At 50.6% G+C, this 16504-nt stretch overlaps 1 long non-coding RNA gene and 1 pseudogene across 3 annotated transcripts in view; both read left to right on the top strand.

Moving 5' to 3' along the window:
• LOC144382253 (uncharacterized) overlaps positions 1 to 13363 on the top strand; it is a 16318-nt gene extending 2955 nt beyond the window's left edge. For all 3 annotated transcript variants that reach the window (XR_013448837.1, XR_013448836.1, XR_013448835.1), the window contains one exon: positions 13068 to 13363. This is a non-coding gene — a long non-coding RNA (uncharacterized LOC144382253). The remainder of the gene's footprint in view (positions 1 to 13067) is intronic.
• Positions 2817 to 8196, top strand: LOC144378756 (thyroid receptor-interacting protein 11 pseudogene; annotated as a pseudogene).
• Positions 13364 to 16504: the final 3141 nt, after the last annotated feature.

Genomic DNA, 16504 nt, shown 5'->3' on the forward strand with positions numbered 1-16504 from the left:
ATGATACATATCTTTCTCTGATTGACTTATTTCGCTCAGCATAACACCCTCCAGTTCCATCCATGTCTGATAACGATGATTTTATTGTCATCATGACAGCATCCTCGGTACGGTTTGGGGATGTGCAAGGCTGGGTGATGGTGATATGAAACAAAGGCCTTTTGTAGCTATTCCCTGATTTGGTCCCTCACCTGCTCTGTTAGGGGGCAAGAACAGGTGTATGTAACTACGCTCATTCACAGGAAAGGCGATGGGTCTGGTTAGTGGCAGAACCAGGACAATATGGACTGCAGCTCCTGCAAGTCCGGGTTCCTTCCCTGTTCTCTACACAGGGCCTTGTGCTTGTTCAGGGGGTTCTTTGTGGTCTGTCGATTCACGGTGTGTCTGTACCTCAGGCCCCACGTCTGTGTCCCGTGTCATAAGTCATAAAGGCACAGCCACGGCGCTTACTAGGGCAGGTCCTGCTGGGAGAGTCTCTCGTGTATTTATTTCCTCAGGAATCCTCACAACCCCGTGAGGTGCTGTCCCTTTCTCTACTGTGCAGACGAGGAACGTTTGGCCCGGGGAGGTTAGTGACTTCCAGCGCCTCACAGCAGACACGTGGTGGAGCTGGGATCGGAAGCCCATTCCCCGGCTCCAGAGTGCCGGCCCTTTCCCCCCACCGTGCTCTCCTCTCACAGAAAAAGTAGTAGTACCACAAGACAGTGCTCGCCCTCACCATGCGGGGTGCTTTGTGATATTTGCTCTTGTATCCTATTTGATCCCCTAAATGCTGGCCCTACTCCACCCCCCCCCCACATTGGTTTCCTGACCCTCCCTAATCTGTCTCAGTCTGGGTTTTGGAAAACTCTGTTAGGTCCTACTTCCCCAGCACCTCTCAGTGCTTCCCCACGTCCATCCCAGTGGCGGCTCCCCCAGTTCAGACTCCCCATGACTTCTTCCCTGGACCTTCTTCCTGGATGGCTGTGAGATCCTCCTAACTTTTGTCCTCCATCCGTTCTCCATGCGGAGACCAAAGTCACCTCAAAATACATTTCTGACCATAGTGTTCCTAATTTAAGGCGCTAAGTACACCTTTGCTGTTTGGGGCCTAGTGTTCAGTCCATGAAGATGGTCGGTCAATGTATGAGGGAATACAGAATTAGAAAACTTACTGTGTGTTCGTCCTCAGGATGAAGATCTTCTCCCAAGTAAGTATTCTGAGGTCGACTTTCCAATGATAGTCACGAGAAAGCTGCACAGCACCACGGAACCTCACTGTGGGGTTGCTCACAAGGTCCTCGATCTTGGGACGAGAACGTGGCCTCGCAATGCTCTATGAATGGATAACACACAGGATGGACGTGCCATTCACACACGTGCTTTGGTCAAACTAAACCCCCCTTTTGACCCCACTATTGGGGGAAAAAAGAAGCAAAAGCTGTGGAAAACTCACACTTTCCTATTTCTCCCAGCATAAACAGTAGGTCCAGTACAGCCAACTGCCCCAAAGACGTTGAAAGATGTGCCCCCGATAACGGGGCACATGACAGTCACCTGCAGGAGCTCTCAACACCACCAACGGTTCCTGTTGCAACAGCCTGATGCTCCACAAATTCCGGTCTGTTCTGTCATTTCATAATGGATCATGTTTCCTGTCAAGCATTAAAGCAGTCCCAAAGAAACCTGGAGAAGAATCGGCTTCCAAATCCAAAGGGAGAAAGGCTTTTTAAAAAGCTCTTCAAAATTAAACTAAAAGTCGTCCCAAGGCGTTTCCACAGTTCTTTCCTCCCAGTTCCCAATTTCTCAATGTCAAGGTCTTGGGCAGTCTGGTCATAGGGGCCCGGGTGTGGAGACCGCGGCACCTGTAGAGTCCCTGGATGGACGCCCGAACGTCCTGGGCGGATCCCAGGGGCTCTGATGGCCCCTTCCTTATTTAGTGCCGTCAGGCACTGGGAGGTGGAGGGTCTGCAGCGGCGGGGCGACCGGGAACGCCTGAGATCATCGCCCGCAGAGCACAGCGTCCGCTCGGCCTGGGGCTCACTGGTTAGCGGAGTTTTCACCCAGGGCAAACCCCGGGGGAGGGCAGGGGAAGGCTCGGGTGCAGTCCGCCCAGGGCGATGCTGGGTGGGGCCTGGACAGAGGGCGACGGGGACGGCCGACCCACCCCGCTGCTCCCCGGGGGCTCGGGCAGCGGCACCGAGCCGGGCTCCAGGTCTTGGCGTGGCGCAGCCCCAGGCCCGGACCCCGAGGCCTGATGTGGGGCGGCGGCAAGGGACCAGAGCTCGCGACCAGGAGAGCAGCCGGCCCTCCCGCGCCCGAGCCTGGTACGGGCTCCTGCCAACCCGGACCGACGCACTCGCCTGCCCACGGTCTGGTGGGTCAGCTGCTTCATGCAGCTGCATTGCTTCTTCCTGGCGGCCGCGGCGGCCGGCACGGCCAGGGCCGGGCAGCTCGAGGAATCGCCCGGGGGGAGGGGGGCCGACATCGCTTCATGTCCACCCGAGGCGGCAGTGGAAGCGGCTCTGGGGCCGGCGCCCCGCCCTCGCCGCCTCTCATCCAGTGGCACGGCGGGTCGGGGCCTTGGGAGGCCAGACCCGGGACGCGGTACCCAGCCCCTCCTCCACCCATGGCGGGAACCCCGGGGCCGCCCTGTGCAGGGCCCGGAGGCCCCCTATCCGGCACCGCCACCACCGCCGCCCGCGACCCCCTGCCGGGTCAAGCCGCAAGCCTCCGCGAGGCAGCGGATGCGCCCAGCGCACGGAGCCTGCAGTGAACCGCCAAACCCCGGTGTGGGACGCACTGTCCGCGTAGAGCTGGCAGGGCACAGAGGGACAGAACACTCTGGAGCCTCTGGAGGCTGGAAATGCCCAAAGTCTCCTTGAGGGCCGTGCCTCTGCGCAGGTGTAGATATCTGTCAAATGCACCTGCGATCTGCTCTCCTAGGTGAATGGATGCGTGTGCCTGTGTACTAGTCACCTCGATTAAGAAGATACTGTTGTGTGGAAAGCACAAGCCGCAGGAGTTGTGTACCGAGATACCACTTAGGGGGAAAGTCCAGGGCCACATGCATTTTCTGTGGGCAGGCACCTGGGGGCAGTCAGGCAGGAGCACTCACTAGGGGCCCACCCAGGACAGCCAGGAAGCAGGGGCAGAAGGGGCAGGGGCCCAGCCCTGCATGGGAAGTCGTGGGGCTGAGCGGCTGGGACCGGGACCAGTGGCCAGAGTCGGCCCTGGGAAGGCCCGAGGCCTCGGCCTTTCCTAGCAACGTGGCCCGCGCAGGGGAGGCGGGTGCCGGGCCCACGCAGGCGTTGCCTAGAAACGCCTATTGTCTTCTGATTCTTAGCCTGGCGCAAGCAGGGGTTCTGGGACACTTGGCGGGGTAGTCCGACTGCGCTGGACGCTTTTCCACAGCGGACCAGGACAGTTATATGACCCGCGGAGATGTGCTCCTGGGTTGGTGGCCTGGGCTCTGGCCTAGGCCATTCCCAGGGGGGAGTGGATGGCCGTGAGACTTCCTTGACCGGCTACAACTCGGATCTCACGATGGACTTTGCTGATGTCATATCATCTCAGACAGAAATCAACAGACTCCTCAACGAGATCAAAACACTGGAGGCTGATCTTACACTTTGGAAACGTTTGTCCAAGGGACCAAATAGCTCAGACTCCAATGCCATCTGGAAACTGAAGAGCACCATCAGGGACCTAGAAGAGAGGCGCATGAGGGAGATGGAGGAACATCAACTCGGAGTTGCGATACTGCACAGTGTCCATCAAGAAAAACTGGCCGACATCATTGACAGGCACCGCAAACAACTCCTCGAGTATGAAAAACGGATAGAAGACCTGCAACATCAAGAGTCTGCCGGTCATGGGAAAGATGACTTACTTCAAGAAAGGGAAACTGAGCTTCGAAGGTTGAAGCAACAGCTTGCAGAAATGGAGCGGCTGAATGACAGTTTAAACAACGTTGCTTCTGATCTCAGAGCAGAAAACCAAAAGTTGGTTTTGGCGCTCCAGGATGTAAGACATCAGCTGGAAGAATCTATTCTCCAGAACAACGAGGATTCTCTGGAAAACAACACTGCTGTGAGGGCTTTAAAAATAGAAAAAGGACGGTTAATAGCAAAATTGGCTCGGGCGGAAAAGAAGCTGTTGGAGGAAACAAACAAGTGTGAGCAAACTATCAAAGAATTGTCCCCTTTAGAGCATGTGCATTTCATTCAACACAGTCAAGAGAAAGACCTGGAAATAGTACACCTCAAAAAGAGGATCGAGCAGATGGACGCTGACCGTAAAGAAACGGAGGAAATGCTGTCCTCTGCTCTGGAGGAGCAGAAGCAATTGACACAACTCATTAAAGAGAAAGAGATGTATATTGAAGAACTTACAGGAAGTCCAGAGCTTCAGGAGGAATTCGGCCAGTCTACCCAAACCTTCAGAAGCAGTGACATTTTCCAGCCATCCGTGGAGGACAAAGACAGGTGTCTCCCATCCGTGACAGGCGAAAATCATCATGTGAGAGAAGAACTGGAGAGCCTAAGACAACAGAGTCGCTCTGTTCCTGCGGTCGACCCTAAAATCCTAGACGAGATCATAGAACTAGAGTGTGAGGTGTTTCAACTGCAGGAGTTAAAGGATGATCTCGAGGAGGAAATCAGAGAGCAACAGAAGATCATTCACAACCAGCAGCAGGGCAAGATAGGACTGCTTCATTCTTTACAAGAGCAGAAGCAGAAAGTGGAGCATCTCCAATACTGGCAGGAGCAGATGAATATTGAACACGCTCAGCTCCTTTCAGCGAAAGACGAGGAGATTCAGCATTTGCAGGACACGATAGAACAAATGAAAGCCCGGTTGCCTGACAAAAGCCAGCACATTCCAACAGAAGACTGTGATGATGTGGAAGTCACAACCAGTCAGCCTCTTCCTAGAGAAAACAGAAGCGAAAAGCTTGATTCACGTGAAGCCGAAACTCAAAGATCAGTCCTAGGAATCAAAGAACACGAACTGGAGATGAAGCTTCTAACTGAACAGAACATCCGACTGACGGAACAGATCGATCGGCTCTCCAAAGAGGAGATTGGTAAACTAACTCAGATTATCCAGCAGAAAGACTTGGAGATTCAGGGTCTTTCCAGCAGGATCTCTGCGGCTTCTCACAGCCAGAACGGGGACATGGAGCGACTTCAGCGGCAATTGCAAGAGCATGCTTGGAAAAGCGAACAGGTCTTGGCTGTCTTAAATGAGAAAACGAGGGAGAACAGCAATCTGAAGACAGAGTATGACAAAATGGCAGATAGAATGGCTGCCACAGAAGCAGAGCTCCGGCGGATGCAAGAGGAAAATCAAAAACTGTCCACTAGAATTGACAGTAGTGGTCAGGAGCTGTTTAGAGAAACGATTCAGAATTTATCACACATTGTTCGAGAGAAAGACCTCGAAGTGGATGCGTTAAGTCAGAAATGTCAGACTTTATTGACACTCCTGCAACCATCCAGCACTGGTAATGAGGTTCGAGGCGTTAATATGGATCAGTTCAAGCAGCTTCTACAGGAACGGGACACATTAAAACAGCGAGTGAAGATCATGGAAGAGTGGAAACAGCAGGTGATGACCACAGTCCAAAATATGAAGCGTGAGTCACCCCAGCTTCAGAGAGCTCTGGCACAACTCCAGGCGGGGTCTTTCGCCAGCAGCGAAAAGGATTCTGAACTAGAGACGACCTCTAGTGACCTGATCCAAACGTACAAAGGCAATGAAATAAAATTACAACATTTAGAGAAGGAACTGGCACAAATTCAGCTCAGCATCGGGGAGCTTTGCAATGCCAAGGATCTCCTTCTAGGGAAACTGGACGTGATTTTCCTCCAGCCCTCCCCCGACTCCTCAGAGTCAGCGGACTCTCTGGAGGCCATGAAATCTGACAGAGTGAGTGAGGCTTCTCACTTGCTCCAAGCGGAGGTAGAAGAGCTGAGAAAATCCATGCAAGAAAAAGATACAATGATTCGAGCCCTCCAGGAAGATAAGCAGAGATGGATTGATTCAGTGGCTGCCACGTGGGAAGGAGAAGGCCAAGAACAGGAACACAGGGATTCTGACATCGAGCAGCTGAAGGAGAAACAGGCCGTTCTACAAAACTTCATTCAGGATCAGGAGCTCCGAATCCAAGCGAAAAGTGAGGACTTGCTTTCTTTACCGGAGAACTTCCGTAGCCAAGTGAGTGAAAATGAACTTTTGAGGCAGACGGTCACCAATCTGAAGGAGAGAATAGCAGAGTTGGAAATGGATGTGTGTCAACTGAAAGAGGAAAATGCAAAAGTCGAGGAAAACTCTAGAGAAAAGGAAGTGGGAAATGAGGCATTGCAAGAGACAGATAGGCTGCTTTCAGTGATGCGGAGAGAGGAGGAATCCCAGGGTGCTGCGATGAAAGAGAAGGCACTTGCTTTGGAGCAACTATTGCAAGAGAAAGAAGAGCACGAGACCGGGGTATTGAACCGGCTGGTCAGTGCAGTTACATCCATGCAGGGAAAGACAGTTCTGTGCCAACAGGGGAGAGATGAAGTCCTGTTGGCCCTGAAACAGAAACAAACGGAAACCTGTGCCCTCCAGAAGGAGGTTCACCATTTACGTGAGAGCGAATTACGCCTAACCCAGGAGCTGGAGAGACGGCGACACCTCGCTCTAGAAGCCGAAGACGCTCATCGCCGGGAAGCTCTGGCCTCAGAAGACAAAGTGGCTCAACTCAGGAAGGAAGTGACGGTCTTGCAGGGAAAACTCGTTTTGTCTTCCACTGCCATGGAAAATGCCAGCCGAGGAGCCAGTGTGCAGGTAGAGTCGCTGCAGGAGCAGCTGCACGTGGTGACCCAGCAGAGAGAGGACACCGCGCTGCAGCTTGCTGCCTCCCAGGAAGAAGGAAAGCGGTATGGTCACATCCTAGCTGACCTCAAGTTGGAGCTCGCCGAATGGATGGAAAAGGCAGACAGCCTAGAAGGAAAACTGAAGTCATTGCAGGGACGATTACATAAAACAAATGCTGACTTGGAGCTGAAGGAAGACCAACTCCAAGAATTCCAGAAACAGAATGAGGTCCAGCAGGAAATCCTGGAGGACACACAGAAGAAACTGATGAACTTAGTCAGTAAGTCCGAAGGAATGGTGGACAAAAGCCTACTAAGGAGCCTCTTCCTGGGATCTTTCCAAGCACCTGATGCTGAACGGCAGGAAGCCTTAAGGTTGATGGGAAGCATGCTGGGGATCCGAGAAGACCAGATGCGGCAGCTGTTCAATGAAGGGCCAGGTGGTGTTACCAGCTGGATGACTCGGGGGCCTGGATCCAAAAGCGCCCCCAACACACGTGTGAAGCCAAATCACCGACCTATGGCCAAGAATTCTTTTTCAGGACTTTTCGTCCAGTTTCTAGAAGCGGAATCTCATTCAGCTTTGCCACCACCAAAGCCCTCTGCTCATGACGCGAAGCCCCCAGATTCCGGAGGAAGGGGAAAACTGGCTATGAAACAGGGCCCGCCACGTCTGAACGCTACCCTAGGATCCACATCCCGGACAAAAGATGCGAAGCCCCGCACCACAACTGTGTCTCTTATTACCCCACCTGGACCGGAAACGGATGGATCGGAGCACCTTCTTCTAAATGCCGTCACTGATGCTTTGCCCGCGTACACACCCCAAATACTGTCACCTGCCAAGAAGGTTGGAATGGCGGCCAAAGGCCTCTCAAAGGAATAGAGGATTCTCAAGCCAGAGATGAGACAGCGCTCGAAAGACCCCAAGTCGCTCTGTGTGTTTACCTTATCCCAAAATGTCCTTTTGCAAAACGTAATATTTTTGCAGTCTTGCTTTCAGCTTAATAAAAATATTCTTTTATGAGTTAACAAAAACAGGCATCTTTTCATGACTGCAGAGGTATTCACCAAACTGAAAATGGTGGTTATTTCTTATGAGAGTAGACACTGGTGGGGTTGGGGGCTGTGGTCAATGGTACTTCCAGTATTGTTTGTAATGCTTTGATGTTTTCATAAGGAGCACCTATCTACATATACCTTTGGTAAGGAAAACATCAACTTGTTTTAATGTTCCAAACTTATCAAATACACGAGCACATACGCTTTGTTTGAGAAACTAGGTGTATAGCATGAAAGTTTAAGATGAATACATTTTTTTTAAAAATGCAAGTTTGATTTTCCCATCTATGTCCCATTTCTCTTTCTCCGTTTTTATTTTTAATTGTTTTTTCCATTTCACTTTATGTTGCCTGGGAATCTACTTCATGGGTAACCTGATTTATCTCAGGCCTTTAGAAATATATGTATATTTGTCTATTTGGGCGTATAGTATTCTATGACTTGCTTTTTAAAAAAAAAATCACTCTGCCTTGGAGATCTTTACAAATGTGAATGAATTCCAATTCATTCTTTAAAAGGAAATGCAGGCATTTATGGATATACCCTAAATTACTTAACTAGCTCCTATTGATCAGTATTTAATCGGTTTTTACTTCAAATGTCCATGGTCAACTCCCTTCTTCATTTCCTCAAAAGCCACTGCAAATCTTCATTTGCAGTTCCAGGCTAATTACTCCACTATACTCTGGAAACCATCCATTCAGACTTCTTTTCTTCTTCTTCTTCTTTTTTTTTTTTTTTAAAGATTTTATTTATTTATTTGACAGAGAGAGCAGGAGAGCACAGGCAGGGCGGGTGGCAGAGGGCGAAGGAGAAGCAGGCCCCTTGCTGAGCAGGGAGCCTGATGTGGTGCTTGATTCCCGGGTCACCGAGATCATGACCTGAACCAAAGGCAGACGCTAAACTGACTGAGCCACCCAAGCGCCTCCCATTCAGACTTCTTTAAAGATCTCATTCCATTAATTTTCCATTCTGCTGTATCTTCCGCCTGCCAAATATCTTAACTCCTTCCCTCCCTTTCTGTTGCCAGTGCTCTGGTTCACCCATTCCTGTCTCTTGCACAGACTAGTGCAGTAGACTGCCTACTGATCTTGCTGGTTCCACTCTCGGCCTCCTTTGAATCCATTCTCCATGCTGCTGTCAGGGCGAACTGAGATGAAAATCTGATGTGACTTCCCTGCTGTCATTATTTGTGGGTTCCCTCATTGCTTGGAGTTCGACCTTTAAGAGACCATCCAAGCCCTTGCTTTTGCAGCCTTCCCTCCTGCTCATCATTCACATACAGGCCGCCCTTTAGCCCCAGGGAATTCTTACAAGCCCCAAATAGATTATTATCCAAATAACTTCAAGTGCATGAGCCTCATCATTGTGCCTTGACAAAGGTACAAAGCAGAAGGATTTCATTTTTCTCCTCTTCACCCATTGGTAAAGGGAGTGATTCCCACCCTAAAGTTATGGGATGTCCGGATGCTGAACAGATGAGCTCGACAGTAATTTATTACCCATGTATACTCCTGGCGCACACCGTGCAGGGCCACAAGGGGGTTTTACCTGGGAGCAGAATGAAGAAGGGCTTTGGGGCGGGGGCAGACCTTGTAGTAACAGGAGAGTGACGGTGAGCCCTTCTTCCTGCAGGAGGGCATGACTGGCTTGCTGGATAATTCCACACGCTGTCAGGGAAATGGACCTTACTCCTTGGGGAGAAACTGTGCCTGGTCCCTGGGATAAAGAAGGTCGTTTGGCCAGGAGACCTGATCTGTGGGAGCAGAGGGGGAAGGGAACTTTGAGTGAGGCCGAGGCCATTGGAGGCCCTCTGATGTTCCCTGCTACCAAGACAACACTGCCTATTGAATCTTAATCTCAGGCTTTCCATCACAGTGGACTCTGATATCTAGACATCAATTTCAACCTGGGACTGAGACTTTTAAGGATTAGGACAGGTGCTTCTCTAGGAAGTGAAATTGTCACGTGACCAAGAGGGGGAGTTGGTCTTCAAAACCAAAATGTATCAACTGTCATTGATGGTCACTCAGTTGATCCCAAGGGAATCCTGAGGTAGCCAAGGGGTAGAAGGAAAGGCTGACGTCCTCCAGCACCATGGAATCTGGCAATGGACTGTGGATAGAAGCAGCCACCCCCACCTGCAGGTTGGATATGCAGACTTTGGCTTCAGCCTGTAGCAAGAAGGCCTTGGTAACTACATTGAGCTGGTGGGGGTATCATGACCCGAGGAACAGCAGACAGCGGGATATGAAGGCTCAGAGTCTGTGAGAGACTCCGTTTCCAGGAGAGCCCAGTGCATGGTCAGCAATTGCTTCTTTCCTGGTCTATAACCCAGGGCCAAGGAGGGCCATTACTTGCATTGGGAGTCCATGGACAATTCCAGGGACTCCAGGAAGCTGGAGAGGTAGTTGCTAAAGCCTTTTTACTTGGAGCACTAACGGGTGATTTTTTCTTTTTCAAGATTTTATTTATGTATTTGAGAGACAGTTGGAGCTGGAGGAGGAGGTCAAAGGGAGTGGGAGAAGAAGCAGGCTCCCCACTGAACAGGGAGTCCCCTGCCAGGCTGGATCTCAGGACCCTGCGATCATGACCTGAGCCAAAGGCAGACGCTTCACCAACTGAGCCAGCCAGTCGCCCCCTCACAGGTGTTTTGGACAGATCCTAGAGCCTTTTGTTGAGGGGAGCCCCACCCAGCATGGGCTCATTGACAAGTAACAGCCTAAATGGGCTTATGTAAAATTTATAAACAAGGAATATGTTGCCTCCAGAACCAAAAAAAAAATACTGACAGACTTTGAACTTGTACGTCCTTCTTTGTTTCTAAGGATTTTATTTGGTTACTTGAAAGAGCCCGAGAGTGAGAGTACAAGGGGCTGGTAGGGGCAGAGGGAGAGGGAGAAGCAGGCTTCCCAGTGAGCGGGGAGCCTGATGCGGGGCTTGTTCCCAGGACGCTGGGTTCGTGACCTGAGCCGAAGGCAGACGCTTAATGGACTGAGCCACCCAGTGGCCCCTGCACCTGTATGTCCTTAACAAGTGTGTCAAACAGATGTCCTCACGTAGGTAGTCGTAGATGTGATGTCATACCTATGTTCCCGGAGAAAGACGGGTGCAGGAAGATCCTGCCCACAAAGACGCTTGTGATAGCAGAGAGGTTTGGGTGCCCTGTGCTTAACAAGGTAAAATGTGTCCCCTTCAAAGTCAAGGCACATTTGACTGAGAGGATGTTGAAATACGCATGGAACAGAACATACTGACCAAATCTATATTAGCAAAATATTCCCCATCGTTAAATTTGTTGGGCTCCCTTGTGTTTTTTTAAAGATTTTATTTCTTTCTTTGAAAGAGAGAGACACTTAGTGCACGAGCCCAGTGGGGGGGGGAGGGGGGACGGAAGGGCCGAGTGAGAGAATCCCAAGCTGACTCTACCCTGAGCATGGAGCCTAACATGGAGCTGGATCCTATGACTCTGAGATCATGACCTGAGCAGAAAGCATAGCCCACTGACCCACCCAGGTGCCCCTAGGGGTCTCAAGGTTTTAAGGGGACCAGGATTTATTTTAATCAGGTATGATAAGTCAGGAAGATATAGAAGTAGCTGTCACAATGGAAGAAGTTTTGTAGATTTACAGATCCCAAGAAAGGAGGTTCTGAGAGCCATGGAGGGCCACCTGGGGAAGCACCAGGATTGGTCAGGAGAAAGAGGGAGTGAAGGGAAAATGTGGGCAAGACCCTTTATTGTGGTTTCCATGGGAAGGGACAGGTGAGGCAGGATAAGCACGTTTAAGACTGGCTAGTTTGAATAATTTCAGTGGGCTCCAGGCCATAGTGGTGTCTGCAGTAGTCTGTCCCTGCCCTTGGGGTGATCAGGGCAGGGCATAGTGGCCCAGAGCTTCTTAAGAGGAGGTGGTTGGGGGGTAAGGGTTCTGTACTGGTTGGTTTAGATGTGAAAGGTATGCTCACAGGCAAGTTGTTGACTTTTTCTAAGAATTAAGTAAGCCTGCCAGGGACAGTCCCTCCAAAGTCAGCAAGGCCTGATGTCAAAGCATTAAATACAGAAGCTAGAAAATATGGTTATTTTACTAGGTATAACCATAATTGGAGCCCTGGTATTGAGTCCATGAAGGTTACCCAACTGGTACATCTTAGCAGACATTAAAGTTAATTCAGAACCCATGTTTTAGAGGGCCAAAAGCCAATTGACCTCCTTTTATCTTTTGCCATATACATTATCTTAGTAAATTTTGGATTTCTTTTTTTTTTTTTAAGGTTTATTCCTTCATTTGAGAGAGAGACAGCAAGCAAGTGTGAAAGAGCAGGAACCAGGGGGAGCTGCAGGCAGAGGCAGAGGGAGAAGCCGACTGACTCCCCTCCAAGCAGGGAGCCTCTCATGGGGCTCAATCCCAGGACTCCGGGATCACGGCTGGAGCCGAAGTCAGACGCCTAACCATCCGAACCACCCAGGCGCCCCTGTAAATTTTGGATTTCCAATTGGGCCCAATTGTGAACCTATGTTGAATTAATTTGGGGGGTTCCTCTTCCTGTATCCAGTTTTCTTTCTTCCATTCCTCCTTTTCTTGGGTTTGTTTGGTCCTTGATATATGGTTGGGTTAGGGAGTGTCTTTTTACCCTGTTCATCTTTCTCCGTTTTTTCTTCCAGAGAGTCTCAAATCAGCATCATCAGGGTTGGAGCCTCTGTCGTGGCAATGGTCGTATGGTCTCAAGTCTCCTGGCGTAAGTCAGGGTGTGAATTGATACCCTCACTGTGCCACAGGGGTGCCACGGATGTTTCCCCCATAACCCTGAGGATGGCGATCTTGTGCCAAAGAGGTTTAGGCAGTGTAGTGGTAAGTGAAAGAGCACAGGACCCACAGCGCAGACGTTGATAAAGCCAAACCACCTTCTGCTACAGCCCTACCTTCTCTCAGTGTGGACTGCTTCCCCTCCCCCCTTTTCCCACTCTACAGATTCCCTCAGGAGACTATTTCATTTCTAGCCCCATAAAGTCATGGGTTTTTGTTTCTGTCTCCAGCTATTCAGACATGGTGCACATGTCCTGGGTGTTTATGGGGAAAGGGAGCCGGGTGGGTCGGCCCCACAGATGACTGTCCTCTTCCTGCGGGCATGCCAGTCCATCTCCCCAGTGTTGGAGTCCACAGCCAGGAAGACCATTTTGTCCATGGCCAGAGTGGGAGCCTCAAGCCCCTGGATCCAGAGATGAGTCCCTGGACGCGCTGGGAAGCAACAACACTAAGAGAAAGCAAGTGTGTGGAGGAGGGGTTTTGCACTGGGAGAGAAGTGGAGCACCAAACGGCCGACCCTCCACTTTTGTGTTTCTCATCAGCTCCTGGGCCCTGGGCTGCCATGGATGTGCGCCTCAAAACCCTGAGGGCTCCGGAGGACACACGGTAACAGGGAGAGGAGCGGCAGCTGGGGAGATGGGCAAGGCCATTCGCGTTGCCTGAACCACAGTGACTCAGGAGAGAGTCTGTTTCTGAAATGTCCCAGAAGTATTCCTATTCTTGCAACAAGTTCTCTAACTATTGCTTCATGTTCTTCAGTGTACTCTAGGTTCCCTAATGTGCTCAGTGATTTCATTCAGTGCATTCCTGCAGTATTGGTCTCTTTTGTTCCTAGCCACTGGGGGAGGACACTTCCAGGAGGCATACAGGACTCCGGGTTTGCCTTCAGTCCAAACAAGTGCCAATAAATATTTTCAGTTGGCTCCTTTCAGACCTAGGGTCCTGGATTAAAACCAACCTATGTTTTGGAATTGTCATCTTGTTTTGGATTCTGTACTTGCTGTCTCTCAATCCTCTGTAGAAACACTGTCTCCAATGAAGTGATGCTGGCTCACTGGTCTCAATCTTGAGCAGATACAGACTTCACATGGGAAGTTCGTGAGAGTTTCTCCCATCTAACCCTCCCTGTTCCTCAAGTGTCACTTGAGTAGTTTCCAACCACAATGCACATTCCCTCCAATGTGAGACATGCCGATCTGAAAAAGCTTTGCTGGCACTCAAACACAAAACCACTAAATACAAAGAACTTGACTGTTGATCAGGAAGCCTTCCGGGGACACCTGGGCGGCTCAGTCGATTAAGCGTCTGCCTTTGGCTCAGGTCATGGTCCCAGAGTCCTGGGATTGAGTCCCACATTGGGATCCTTGCTCAGCGGGGGCCTGTTTCTCCCTCTGCCTCTCTGTCTCTCTCTCTCTCTCTCATACATACATACAAATAAATAAAATCCTAAAAAGAAAAATAAATTCTCCCAAGGAAACTTTTTAAAAGTTTTTATGTACAATTAGTCCACATACACTATGATAGTCATTTCAGGTGTACAATCTAGCGCTTCAACACTTCCAGGGAACACCTGGTGCTCATCACAAGTGCATGACCTAAGCCCTATCACCTATTCAACCCATTCCCCCAAACACCTCCCCTCGGTACCAACAGTTTGTTCTCTATACTTAAGAGTGTTTCTTGCTTTGACTCTTTTTTCTTCTCTTTGCTCATTTGTTTTTTTTTTTTTTAGAAACTCCACAGATGAGTAAAACCATACATTATTTATCTTTCTCTGATTTATTTTGCTCATCAAAGCAAATCTTGATCAGAAGCAGGAAGGGTGTTACACAAATACAATGAATCGTGGAACACTACATCAAAAACTAACGTACTGTATGGCGACTAACATAACATAATAAAATTTTTTAAAAAGCGTCATTTTGAAAACTCATAACGGGAAACGTCACAAAACATAGGCAGGAGGTTTGGGCAGGGGGAGCCCTCACACACTACCACTCCAGATCCAGTGGGGACCCAACAGGAAGACATGGACTTGACCTCGCACACGGATACGCCACTATTCCAGCTAGCAGAACTCGATTCTCACCTCTCTATGCCCCCCCCTCACCTCCTCCAACAGGACTCACCCATGAGAAGCTACAACACTTGGAACTACCAGATGCCGCCAATGGACCTTTGGTCCTTAACAGCCTTCCAAATTGCCCCCTTTCCTCCTGAAAACAGTGAGCCTCTCTGATAGTCCCCAGTGTGCCTGAGGTTTCATCACAGCTTCTCTGTCCTACATTCAAGTCTCTTTCCTCCCAAAGAAACCCGACAGTGGCTGATAATTCCCTGAGAGTTTCTCCCTTTAAGGTTACACACTGGACGGGACTTTGTTTTTACCTGGGGCTCTGGTCGGTTCCAGCAGAAATCAGACAGTGGGATCCCAGCTCATTCTTCTAGAAGGTCCTGAGAGTCAGCAGTTAGTGTGTTCACCTCCCAACTAAATGCTGCTCCCCTTCCTCTTCATTGGAGTCAGGATTTCTCCCCAGAAACCAGCCTGCATGTGTAACAAAACCACCACAGCATCTCTGACGTGGCGTCGCGGGATCCCTCAATCCACGGACCCCTGAGGAAAATACCTCTGGTTCAAATACCCTCAGGGAACATAAGGACCAAACCAGGGGAACAGCCCCCAAAATGCAAGCGACTGTGCTGCTCACCTACCAGCAGGTCCTGGGAAGCCGCCCAGAGCCCCCTCCTCAGCACTCAGCCAACAAGGCTGCTTCTCCGTCGCTCCTCAGGAGGCACCAAGTTGCTGCAAAGGCCCCAGGTTCTCCCCAGGGCGGCGGCAGAACTTGCTGGTAAACGCAGCTCTGGCTCTCGGAGGGCTAGTGGGTCCTCAGGGGGCAGCAGCAACCTCTCCTGCCCTGAGCTACCCTGGCTCAGATAAGGCCATGACATCTTCTGACAGCAGGCAGTTGCTGCGCGCGCAGGGACACCGCCCCCTCCCGGTGGAGGTGCGCGCGCGCCCTCTGCTGGCCGCACTGGGAATCCCTACAATGCTCAAAGCCAGGGCCCCTCAGCTGCAGGCACAGAGCATGCTCAGGTCCAGCCAAGCCATCTCTCTCCATGACAGATCCTGAGGCTCGGCCCCACAATCCCATGCAAAAGAGGGTGTGCCCATCTTCCCAAGTGAAACGGCCTCTGCAAAGCTCAGCCCTAGGAAGGTTGGAGCTTTGGGCTCAGGGAAATCTGATCACCGGCTTTCCCACCTTCTCTGGTCCCAATGCTCAAAGCACCTACATCGACCTCCTCCACCCTGGTCCATGGTCCGTCATTCCTTCCAGCACACTGGATGGCCTAGATTCCACTGTCCCTCATAAATGCACAGACTGACAACACAAGGAGGGAAATGAACTGAAGGTCCCATTTAGGGTTCAAGAAAAATCAAACTCCGGATGCTGCCAAGTCCCTTGCAATCCGAGCTGTCTTTACACTTCTCTACTTCATTATCAAGTCCTCAAGTAACATTGCAGTTTGTGTCCTCTCAGAGTTGGTCTTTTGTCGGAGACGGTGAAGGCTCCTTTCAGTTCAAAGTGAAAAACCAAGCCTGACCAACTATAGGATGAGGCGGGGGACCATCGTTAGTCGTACACCTCCACGGGGAGCCCTGATCCTCAGACCAAGGCTGTGCCTGACACAATGAACCCGAAAGGAAGCCTTCCAGAATATGGCTTCATCAGCATGGCAACTCACTCCCAGACATCTCTGGGTCTACAACTACAACCCCCGCCTCCTCCTTTGAAGAGGCCA

This window comes from Halichoerus grypus, chromosome 6 (assembly GCF_964656455.1).
Source record: "Halichoerus grypus chromosome 6, mHalGry1.hap1.1, whole genome shotgun sequence".
Classification (NCBI taxonomy): Eukaryota; Metazoa; Chordata; class Mammalia; order Carnivora; family Phocidae; genus Halichoerus; species Halichoerus grypus.